Source organism: Setaria viridis, chromosome 9, assembly GCF_005286985.2.
Source record: "Setaria viridis chromosome 9, Setaria_viridis_v4.0, whole genome shotgun sequence".
Lineage (NCBI taxonomy): Eukaryota > Viridiplantae > Streptophyta > Magnoliopsida > Poales > Poaceae > Setaria > Setaria viridis.
In genome coordinates, this window is record NC_048271.2 from 33,291,212 (window position 1) to 33,302,897 (window position 11,686).

General features: G+C 47.2%; 1 pseudogene; it reads left to right on the forward strand.

Moving 5' to 3' along the window:
- The first annotated feature begins 1,250 nt into the window (after nt 1–1,250).
- LOC117840138 (protein NRT1/ PTR FAMILY 8.5-like) lies at nt 1,251–5,887 on the forward strand (annotated as a pseudogene).
- Nucleotides 5,888–11,686: the final 5,799 nt, after the last annotated feature.

The window sequence follows — 11,686 nt, forward strand, 5'->3', positions numbered from 1 at the left end:
CCTTGGCCGCCGCGGCGACCGCGGTCGCGGCCCTTGTGCCGGCTGGGGCCACCCCCTTGGCCAGCAGCACGACTGCACCCCCGCCCCCCGCCCCCGCTGTTGGAGCAGCCGCCACCCTGAGGGGCGAGCACAGGGGGTCGGGGGGTTGAGCCGGAGGCGGTGCCGATGACGAGCGCGGTGGACGGTGTCAACGTCGGCGGGGGCATCATCAACTCCTTCAAAAGCAGGTCATCGTGGGCCTCCAGGAAGGAGCGTGGAGGGTGGTTGCGACGGATGTCGCGGGCGACGGTGGCGAACTGCTCATTGAGGCTGTTGACGAGGGTGAGGACAAGCAGTCTATCAGAGACGGGGGTCCCGAGATTGGCGAGGTCATCGGCCATAGTCTTCAGGCGCTTGCAGTAGTCCGTGACATGGAGACCCTCCTGCTTGAAGTTGCGGACTGGGCGTTGAGGATGATGGCGCGTGTCTCCTTGTTCCCAAGGAACTAGGACTCATTGGCCACCCACATCGCGCGAGCCGTGGCGCCCTAGTCGCTGCGAGCCGTGGCACCCTGGTCGTCGCGGGCCTTGACGATGTCGACGAGGTCTGTGGCGATGGTGCCGTAGAGCCACGAACGAACGATGTAGTCCATACTAATCCAATCCGCATGAGGAACAGCCGGTTGACTGCGGAGGACGTGGTCCTGCAAGGAATACTTTCCAACGGTGAGGAGGAACTGCTCGCGCCATCGAGCGTAGTTGCCGGCGGTGGCGTCGAGAATGATGGGAACCAGGCTGCAGATGCTCTGGACGGCCATAGCCTAGGCATGGAGCTGCAGAAGGGCCGCGGCCTCGTGTAGGAGCAGAGCCTGGCAGGTGTCGTCGGCAGGTTCATCGTCATCAACATCGGAGGCAGCGATGATCGGCTCCTCATCGGAGTCGGCAGGGGCCGCCTTGCGTGCTGCAGCAGCGCGGGTGAGAGACTAGCGGATGCGAGCGTTGACAGTGTCGCGCTCGCGCTGGGCAGCGGCCGCCTCTTCCTCAGTGGCGGCATCGCGGGCGAGGGCATCTTCCTGCGCCTTCTTGCGGGCAGCGCGGGCATCAACCAGGCGCTTGGCCTTGGCGCGCCCAGCCGTCGGCGAGCCGCGTGGCCTCGGCGTCCGCAGCGGCGGAGGAGTCTCCGGCGACTGGAGCAGAACCGGCCTTGGGAGATGAGGGGCGCGTGGCATTCGCGCAGTGCTGCGTGGTGGCAGCGGCGGCGGGTGCGCGATGCGTGGGGCGCGCGCGGAAGGAAGGCGCGCGAAGATCGCGCAGCCTAGGGAGCGGAAGCGATCGAATCGGGAAAAGCCCGGACTCGTGATACCATGTAGGAAAGCAATATGCGTGGAATAATAGATTGATTAGGGATGAACCAGGGGTTACATATATATAGGCGCTAGCCTGGGGGTGGCGCCTAACCCTAATCTCATAGGGGCCGGTGCCCACAAGGGCCGGCCTGGGCCTGGCCGTGACTCACATGACAGGCCCACACATGCAATACAGGCAGCACACATACACATTCTAACACTTCTTGTTTCTGGATGGGACGTACTCATTGCACAGCCAGAAGACAAGCAAGTTAGTCACAAGGTAGTTTCCTTTTCTTTACTTGATTGATCAATTCTACTTATTGCTTCACATGGACTAGTTGACAAGCTTTTGCCTTATTTTTTTATACATGCGCATCAAAATGGTCTAAATATCTAATGTTTCATAATCGAAGCCATATCTTCTGTAGACCGAACTAGAAAATATGATTCTGATCACCAAAAGCGTAAGAAAAAAAAATAAAGGATAGGGGAATGAACTCAACCTCAGAAAAAAAGCTATGAATAAGTTTATTATAAAAAAATCGCTAGTAGACCTCGCTTAGTTCTGTACAGGGCCTCGGTTTTCGCCAGGACGGCCCTGCATCCCATGGATGCAGATGACGAAGAGAGGCCATTGATTCGTCACTTGCCACAACAGGTGACAGCTTTCTCACCTTATTACCATATTACCTCCTCACAAGCACAACACAGATAAGTTTTAGGTGCTGGTAGCCTAACAATCCTACACCACACAAAGCTAGAATTTTAGTGTTAGCGTTTCATACTTTCTTCTGGATTTATCGCTCAGGATGTAAGTTCAGAGTTGGTTACCGATGGGACTGTTGATATAAACAACAAGCCTGCTCTAAAGCAGACCATGGGGAGTTGGAGAGCATGCTTCTTTGTCTTAGGTACAGCACAACAACAATCATTAACGTTGATCTCCTAATTTACTTCCCTAGTTTAACATAAGAACATGGCCTTGATAAGCCATTTGTTCATGATTTTGGTGATTCAATGATAACATGATCATTGGGACTAACAAATTAGTTAGAACATGTCGTGAAGGTATTCTAGGTCCCAAGGAAGCAACCACAACCAAAGACAAGCAAAGAAACGAAAAAATATAGGAAAACACACCATTCAATATTCCAATGGCCCCCAGATGAGAGTCGGAGTAAGCATCGGAGCAATTGTTACGCTCTGATGAAGTCAAGCCAAAGTCAACCATCAGATGATCCGATGGTGAAAAGTAGCATTGGATGAATTCTGAGGGACAGGCTTGGAAGATGAAGAAAATCCAGTAGCATCGGATGATCCGATGGTAGGTCCAAGTGGAGCGTTGGACAAAGCATATTTACTTCAGACAGAAGGTTTTGGCAAGAAATCTATCAGCACCAGATGATCTGACAGTACCATCGGATTTAGCGTCGAATGAATTTTTGGGAGTGTCAAATGAAAAGTTGGGCATGGGAGCCAACAACTAGTTGACCGGATATTTTGATGCAGGCTAAAAATAGATCATTGGAACATCTGATGGTATACTTTTTAACTAGCCATTGGAGCAACGGCTCTTTCAGCTCTTGGGGCTATTTATATCCCCACCACTCGCCCATTTGGAGTTGCTGGAGTGTCTAGGGAAGCATTGAAGATCAAGACTCATCAAGAACACATCTATGCCAACAAAAGTGCTTAATGATCCATCAAAGGCTTAGCACAAGTTTAGGAGAGTGATTAGTGCTAGGATAGGCCTAGAGAGGAGTGTGTGTAAGGTGTGCCAATCTTGTGATCAAGTTCAAGAGTGAACCACCGCTGTATAAGAGGTGTGCTGGCGCCTTGGAGCCTTGGTGGCTCGCAGGCAAGTCTTTGACCCTCCGGCTTGGTGTGGAGCGGTGTTGACGACCTTGTGCATGGGACGTGGAGACCCCTTTACTTGGTGGAGAAGCTCCTTAGTGAAGATGGCATCAAGGTGACCGAGGAACTTGGCGTGAGCCTTTGTGGCAAGTCAAGGAGCACCTTGGGAGAGACTTGGTGACCGGGAAGTAATACTCTTGTGTGAGTGCTTCAACAACGTAGACTAATGGTGGCTTAATGCCTACCGATAGCACAGGATAAATCTTGTGTCAAGAGTTTGCTTCCTGTCATCCCTTCCTTTACGTTTCCACATTTCATACTTGCAACTTCTGTACCTTTACTTTCCTATAGTAGTATCTTGATAGGATTGGCTATAGGTTGCAAAACTTATTATGGGATGAGGGTTTCACACTAGATCAACCTTAGAATGCACATTTAGATAGAAATGATCTACTTTACTTTCATGCAAAGTAGTGTGAGTCATAGGTTAAATTTTTAAGTTGCCTAATTCACCGCTCCCTCTTAGGTTACGAGCACCGAATCCTTGGACCTACAGAATTAACCTAAGTCTTTGAGAATGCCTTGTTTAGGTGCCGAGTTTACCGAATGTGTGGCTTCTGCCGCAGGGCGTACTCAATGAGAGCAATATCGATGCTGCGACAACTGTGTCCACCTGGTCGGCACTTCATTCTTCACGGGGCTCATCGGGGCCTTCTTGGCAGACACATTCTGGGGAAGATACAGGACAATAACGATCTTCCTCCCTATTTACATCGTTGTAAGTTACAACAAGCAATGTAGCGTCAGGGGATGCTCACCTGACCGTTTCAGCCTTTCTCCCACTGCTCATGGACTCGTCTTACCACCGCCACATTCATCGTGTCGCGGCATACCTTGGGCTTTACCTTGTCGCCCTAGGCAACGATGGCAACAAGCCCTGCACCACGGCCCTTGGTGCAGATCAGTTCGACGCAACCGACCCGGTGGAGCGGGTGTCAAAGGGCTCTTTCTTGAACTGGTTTTACTTCTCCATCAGCATTGGCTTCCTGCTTTCAGCAACCGTGGTCGTCTGGGTGCAGGACAACATTGGGTGGGGTGTCTGGGCTCTTCGTGTTCATTGCGGGTAGGAATGTTTACATGTATCACAAAGTGGGAGGGAGTCCTCTGATAAGAGTCTCCCAGGTGCAGGGGCGGATCCAGGGCCCGGGCTGCCCGGGCTGCAGCCCGGGGCGAGACCATGGAGTCCCTTTAACCTATGTGCTGTTTAGCCTAACAAAATGAGGCTTAGGAGACAAAATTAGACTATTTTAGGTGTGATTCAACAGCTCAGCCCGGGGCGCAATCCCGTTGTGGATCCGCCCCTGCCCAGGTGGTTGTTGCAGCTGTGAGTAATTACAATTTGGTGTTACCTGAAGACTGCTTTTTTCTGCATGAGGTGCCTTCACCAACTGAAGGAAATTGCAAGATTCAGCATACAAGTCAATTCAGGTAATCAACTTACATTTAAATATGTGAGGAGAAAAAGGTTGCAAGTTTTGATCTTAAAAATTGCTACATTGTCGATTTAGTTAAGGAACAACAGGTGACTTGCACTCCTGTCTGAACTAACTAAATCAGAAAGATATCACATAGGCAATGTCACTTGAACATTTCGTAAACTGTGACCTGAAAGATGTAAAACTGGCAAAGAACTGATATTGCGCTCGGATTAATGTTCAGGTTCTTTGACAAGGCTGCCATTGTCGCGCCATCATCTGGAGATGAAGGTGAGACGAACCCGTGAAGGCTATGCACGGTGTCCCAAGTTGAGGATCTAAAGATGCTACTCCGGATGTTCTCCGTGTGCGCGTCAATGATGCCCTTCTTTGCGGTCACAGCGCAGATGTCATCGACGTTCATCGAGCAGGGCGCCTCCATGGACAACCGCGTCGGCCCGTTCGCCATTCCTCCGGTGTCCCTTGCAACCTTCGACAACATCAGCGTCATGGTGTCCATCCAATTCTACGATGGCGTGCTGGTATCTCTCGCGCGGCGCGCCACAGGCAAAGAACGGGGCCTCTCACAGCTGCAGAGGCTCGGCGTCGGCCTGGCCTTGTCCGTGGTCGGCACGGTTTACGCGGCGCTGGTCGAGGCGAGGCGCCTGGCGCTGTAGCGACCCGATAGGGGCTCGACGGCGATGAGCATGATGTGGCAGGCGCCGGCGTACGCCGTACTCGGCGCCGGGGAGGTGTTTACGGCCATCGGCATCCTCGAGTTCTTGTACGACCAGTCGCCGGACGGCATGAAGAGCCTGGGAAGCACCTTAGCGCAGCTGGCCGTCGCGGTCGGCAACTACTTCAACTCTGCCGTGCTCGCCACCGTCTCGGCCGTCACGGCTCGCGGCGGGAGGCCCGGGTGGATCCCGGACGACTTGAACGAAGGGCACCTCAACTATTTCTTCTGGTTGATGGCTGCTCTGGTCTTGGTGAACCTGCTGCACTTCTTGCACTTCTCCATGAGGTACAGAGGCAGCAACAACAACACAGATTCTTGACAAGCGCGCGTAGGATTGGGATCTCCCTTCACTACAAAACGATTTTTAGGTGCTCCTAAAATTAAGATTGGTCACGGTAACGTCCGCTCCTCAAAATAATCTTTGCAGCTCTTCACCTTGTTCCCACGCTAAGCATCGGCACACAATTCCTCACCTTCTTGCTTATTGCTTATGTGAAGGGACCATGACACCAAATAAGTCAGGCTCCAAGCACATATCAAATTCTATTCCAATTTCTATCTTGATGTGTTCCTATCTCTAACGTAAAGAGTTTTGCACCATAAGTTCTAAATCCTATAAACTACACATGGCAATTCTTGGAAAGGGCAATATGAAATGTGGAATATAAATGAGGTAGAGAAGGCAAACTTCCAGCACGGCGACACGGAAATTTTTACTAAGGTATCGGAAAGTAAATCTTTCCACTGGTCCTCGTCATTGGAGCCCTTCTCAAAGGGAATGCCCGCGCAAGGGTATAAACACCCTGGTCAAGTAACTCCGTAGGATAGCTGACGGGCCTTCCCCACGAGCAAGTGGGTCACCGCATAGCCTCTCCCAGATGCTCCTCGCTGCTCTTCACTAGGTAGAGCTTCAACAAAACGCCAAGAGCTTCTCCTCCGATCCCTTTTACATGCACAGGCGGCCACTCCACAAACGCGGTTGGAGGGTCTCACAAGAATTACAAGCCCCGGATTTACAACTCTTGGTGCGTGGAAGCACCGATAACAAAGAGGTGTGCAAACCTCGCCTAACTCTAGGCTAATCCCTAAAGCATTGCGCTAATGGATCCAAACTAGCACCAATCAGGACCTAAGCCTTATGCTAATTGTCTCAATCTTCTCTTAAGCATTTTTTTGGATAGAGCACTTATGTGTATGTGGAAACCAAGCCTATTGCTTCTCCAAACTCTAACACACTAAAATGGCCGGGCAATGGGGTATATATAGAACCAACCCCAAAAACTAGCCATTGCTCCAACGGACACAGAATGATCACCGACTGATCTGGTGCCCCTAGCTGTGCACCACCGAAAGAGTCAGTGATCTGCCTCCAGGTACCCGTTGAACCACGGTCACCTATGTCGGTGTTTGATACTCGACAACGGGTATCCCGAGGTAGTAGATTGTGTTTGTAGCATAATTTGGCTAGCTTGTTTATTTAGTAGGCCAAATTATATTAAGTACCGACAGAATTGATCTATTGACAGAATACATGTAGAGCTCGTCAGGTGCTTCACCAAGTAAAGCATGCATTTTTTAGTTCGGGATTGTTGAAGGGCCAAGTCTGATATGCGTGCTGGATATATTTTGGAAAACAATATGAGTCTAGATTTCACGTGAGAAGAGAAGGAAACAGCAAAGGTGAAGTTCGGAACGGAGATAGCTGAAGGAATTTTTTATACGTGAATTGGTTGTTTGGCCAGATGAATAAGGATGGGATACGTATTCGTATTGGACTTGGACTGGTGGTATTTCCATCTATTGACTTCACGTGCAGATAAATTAGGGAGTAGGAATATTTTAAGCTTGTAATTAGATACATCATCTTTTTGTGTACGTGTAAAGGAGTCCTACTCCATGTTGCCATAGTCCAGGCATACCCATATATATACTTTGGGTAGATGACCGATTGTTTTCTTGACAACACAATCGACATGATACAATACTATTTTTCATCTATGTTCTTTTTTCCAGCACAGTAGCTTTAGTCCTTACCGAGCCCTAGTAGCTCTAGAGCTTGGTCAATCTTTGCCGTTTTTCGGTTCTCCTCCATGATAGTGAGGAACCTCTTTGCTAGTTTGCGCGGAAACTAGTCGCTCGTCGTTGCGAAAGTACGGCAGTTCTCGTGTCACTGCGCGGATCAACTTTGTGCAGCAACAGATTGGTTGGTGGAGGATCGTCAGACCTGGAACTTGAAGGTAAAAGCGAAGATATAAGACACATATTTATACAGGTTCGAGCCGCTAGAGTAGCGTAATACCCTACGTCTTATTTAGGGTGTTGTATATTACGTCCTGCACTTAGGTGTTGTTTGGTGTTGAAGATTTGGTCCTCTGTTGTGGTTCTCGATCTGCCGATCTAGATATCCCTGCACTCCTTTATTTACTCCAGGGGACGGGATTACTATTCGATTATGAGGAGGAGTCATAGTAGGATAACATGGTATGAGTCCTAGTAGGATTATAGAGTAAAACTAGTAGGAGTCAAGCTTCTTCCTTCCTTGCGGGTACTGGGGATCTATCCCCGACAAGCTCCCAAGCGCTTCATAGTTGAATGCAGCAGTCTTCGAGTACTATTCAGATCCTCGCTGAGTAGTTTAGTGCTTCCCGAGTACTTTGTCTGGCAGAATCTTCAAAGTTCTTCAAATCTGCCATGAGGCTATAGTGTGCTGAAGCCCTTGATCATCTTGATTTTGTATTCTTCATCTTTGCTGATATAGAGGGTGGCGTAAGTCGCACTCCATGTGGAGTAGCCCCCGAGTATTGGGTTGAATTGAAGAATCAGGCAGAGAGTCAATAAAATCTTGAATCTTCTTTCTTTGTTTTGAAAAAATCAACTACTTGGGTGTAGCTTATCAGCCCCCGAGCCTTGGAATGATTAAATAATCAATCCGAGAATCTTTAGTCTTCACGCGAGTCATCATCCGAGTAGTTTTGCAGCATGCTACCCCCGACATTATATAAACGTAGGTTGTTCAACGTATAAGGATAAAACTATGCACAACTTAAATACGACCCATCATGTTTAATCATAAAAGTGCATAGCATATGTATTCAACATAAAAGTAAAGGTTGCATAGGTTCAAATTGTGATTAAGGGCACAACTTGCCTTCCTGAACTGGCTCTTGCTGCTCAAAGTGTTCAAAGACTTCAACATCGAATCCCTCAAACTACGATCCTTCTACACACATCAAACAAGTACATACAAGCACACAAAAGAATAAAATAAGGAAACATTACACCAAATAGTTCTATGCATTATCACGAACTCATAGGCACAAAAATAGCTTAAAACGAATTTAAACCGCTAAAGATATGAGCTAAACAAGATAAGGGGCTTATCTGTGAGGAAACTAAACTTTCAGTGGCTAAACTAAAATAAACCGAGAGCTAAAACCTAATTAAATATATAAACAGAAGGTCTAACTAGCAAAAGAGCTAAACAGGATGTTGGGCATGATTTTGTTGACGCAAAAACTAGACTTCAGGCTTCTGCGTTGAACAACACGAAGGACCTAGGAGATCCAAATTGGATCGCGAAGGTGCAAGTCGTGCCAATCCATTTGACCTAAACATTGACAAGGTAAATATTAAATTCCTTATCCGATCAGTGATGAAGCCTTTCAAACTCATGGGTAGGTGTTCTTGGAATAAACACCACAACAATCAGATTATTCAATATAATCATGTGGTGTAAATAAATAAAACATTCATGGCATGTGCCATCGTCTATATGAACCGACGGGCTAAGATAAAGCATTGTAAAAGAACAGCCATAAAAGGAGCCCCTTCTAACCATGCGCACATCAGATAGGCTAACAGATCTAGTCAATGTCTTGATAAGTGTAATTGAACTTAGACAAGGTAACATGAATGAGAGAGCATTGACATCAATCTATTAATCTAAGAGATTAGAACATAGCAAACAAAAACCTGTTGCCTACTACAAGCTAATAAAGCTAACGGATCTAATCAATGCCATGATAAGTGTATTGAACTTAGACATGGTAACACGAATGAGAACACATTAACTTTGGCCCATTAACATAACAGACTGGCTTGCGGCAGCAAGGCCTCGTACACGCGCCTATCGGCTCAATGACGTCATCGTGCTTCTATGAGATATGGATGATACCCAGCCAATGCATCGGCTCTCAACATTAGCATCCTGATGTTAAGGATCTGACGACTAGCAATACCAGGGGCAGGGGGAAAGATCTATCGGACCTAGCATATATAAAGCCATAAAAGCATGCGAAATCCAGCCAGCCGATACGATCAGATAACTGGTGAACGCTTAAACAAGGTCAGGGAGCCAATGAAGACAACCTAACCAGATCTAAGCCATTCAATAACTATGAGCACTTGATAAAACTAAGAGATCAATACGATGCAACTTAATAAAACTAGAGCAACTCAATAACTATGAGCAACGTTGAAGACAAGCAGAATATTGGACAAAGTCTAGAAAGTTGTACTTGCAATCTAAGATAACTCGATAACTAGCCACATGATAAAAGATCTAAATATTGGATGATGCCTAGAAAGTTCTGATACAGCTAATGTAATGACCGGATGATGGTACTTACAAGCTCGCCTGAGATCAAAGCTGATGCAGCCGTGCGCGCAAGAAGGAACTCGTCAAAACTAGTCTACTCCTACTCCTAGGATTTTGGCGGTGTGGCACCGAAAGATTGTATTAATTGATTGATGATTGTTAATTACAAGGCTCATGGGCTTATATTTATACCCTAGAGCAAACTAAAATCCTAGTCGATTATGACATAACTATTATAGCTATTCTAAAAACTACTAAAGATAAATCTCCACGCTTTCCCTTATTTGGTGGAGTCGATTTCGCTTCGAATCGGGTCTTTTCTGGTCTTGTATCAGCTTTTGGAACCCCGATCATCCGCGGCTAGTCTTGGTCAACGCAAAGTCGTCGATGGGCCTTTTCTCTCTCCTTCATCGGCTTTCAGAACCTTATCCACAGCGGCTGACTCTAGTAAAAAACCGGTATCAACACATGCCCCCAAATTTTGGAATATAAAACATATGTTCCAAATTCTCTTATGTTGCCATCACCTTCACAGGTTACGAGCTGATACCCTTCCAAAATGTAAGAGTTATTGCCACAATCATGACCTACTTCCCAGATTTTTCGTTAATATTCCCCTCATTTTATGGGATCGCCCCTATAAAGATTATTATACAATCGCTCTAGTACCTTTCGTCTTCTTCACCAAGCCGATAGAAGTCTTTCGCCGCTGCAGCCAAAAATCTAATCTTTCCCTTCACGCACCCTGCGACTACTCCATCACCGTCAAGCTCCAGCCATCAAGACGCCACAAATTAGTAATGGCGACAGTGCCTTCTATTCCACATATACCAAGCACCTTCACTATCCTTTTTTACTTTCTAGATCCAATCTAGTTACTGTACATTGAACCCTCGTTTCTTTATCCTGGCCTCCCTTGTAGAAACTTAGGAACAATTTCCTCATCCCCATAGCCAACACTCAAACAAGTTACTTCCTGGGACCCATGGGTGATGAGGATCAGATGGATTTTATAAACACCGAAACTCAAAGGGTCCCCTTTAAGCATGCTATAATGAACCTATCAGATTGGAAAAGAACTTTTCGCTCATGGCCAAATAACAACTCTAGTTGGAGATCCCGGTATCTTCGTGTAGCAACCAAAAAGGACAAAAAGTGGGGGGACTCCAGAATCAGCCATTGCATCAGACTCTCCTTGGCTGAAATGGAAAAGACCGAGCCACTATTAGTAGCCTCTGCATATTTTTGGTCTGATGTCCTAAATGCGTTTTTGTTCAACCATAGACCACTATCTCTAAGCCTGCTTGATGTTTTCATGCTAACAGGCCTGGACGTCTCTACCCCAATTAGCCCTTTCATTCTAAGGACTAAACCTTCTTATAGGGTCAAATCAAAGAATATGAATGGATGGTTTGGATACATCACTTCGTACAGCAAAATAACTAGCATAATCACTAACGAAGACATGCCCTTTTCCTGAATATGTGGCTGGAAAAATTCATCTTCTGTGGATACACTGTAGGCCTGCCCTACAGCAAATATGCTAGTATTTGTTGAACATTTAGCTCGAGACAATAAACTCCCCCTCGGAAAATTCCTGCTTGGGTCTGTATACCATTTGATGCACCGGACATCAATCAAGCTGCAAGCCAGCAAAGCCATTGGTACTGGCGGCCCATGGTGGTTCATTCAAC